The following is a 1,101-nucleotide window of genomic DNA, read 5'->3' as shown; positions in this document are numbered from 1 at the left end:
TAGGTTGTTCTAGTTTTAGGGAAATGCAAAGATTAGCTCAGGATAGGAAAGAGTGAAGACACGTGTCCAACCTGTCTTAGGACTGACGACTTTATAATGATAATGATGATGATGATATATATATATATATGAATTAAGGATGTTAACATCCTTACATTAAATTGTTCAGTCAGGATTGCGAAAATATTAATGTAAGGATGTTAACATCCTTAATTCATTAATTTTAAATTTCCTTCTGAGTTCTGTGGACCCTAGCCATACTTCCCAAACGTATTGTTCGATAGTTCTCCTTTTTTAACAACGAAAATTTTCAGGGTGCTAAATTCATGCTACATTTTTTTATCGTATAAGAAGCGTTCTGATATCTTAGAAGATAAGAAATTAAGAGTTCTCCAGTTCCTGATGGTTTTTGCAAAGAGTTCTGCCAAAAAACTTGCGCAAAATTTGAAAAATTTCTTTTTCTATTTTAGTCGAAGTTCAATTCTAGTTCGTCAGTTGGGGAGACACCATAAAATAGTAACTTATTTTAAGTAAGCTTGTGTTTTTAACGATTAACAAAATGGCTACATTCGCACGTGTCTGCAAAAATGGTCTCAATTTTATAGCTGCAGACATTGCACACATTGTTAAACGGAGACTGAATATTTCTTTTTACGCGATACAAATCTGGTCTGAAAAGCATTTTTTGTTTAAGAAGTGGGTCAAGCACCGCACCTTTCAATTTGCACGAGCTTTATTACAATATGACACTGTCATATTCTGTGTGGTCTTTGTGAGCACAGGCCGCTACTGGTACAAAGGTTACTTGTACATTTTTAGTTCACATTTTAGCAGATGTACCAAACAAATAGCCACTAGAAAAATCGTAGAGTATTTTGAATTCGTTTATTTCGTTTTTTAAAAGTGAATTCTGCGAAGCACTCAAAAAATAGTGTTGTAATGGAGTACAGAGTAGCTTTGCTCAGAACGAGCTTAATTAGGGTTGTCACCCGTACTTTATTATAAAGTATTCTACTCTATTTCGACTGTGCGTACGTTATACTTTACAAGACACATAAAGTACGCAAAAATACTTTATTTAGTTCGGCATGTATATGTATT

The sequence above is a fragment of the Agrilus planipennis genome, unplaced genomic scaffold, assembly GCF_000699045.2.
Source record: "Agrilus planipennis isolate EAB-ADULT unplaced genomic scaffold, Apla_2.0 scaffold144, whole genome shotgun sequence".
NCBI classification, from domain to species: Eukaryota; Metazoa; Arthropoda; class Insecta; order Coleoptera; family Buprestidae; genus Agrilus; species Agrilus planipennis.
This window is presented reverse-complemented; position numbering follows the sequence as displayed.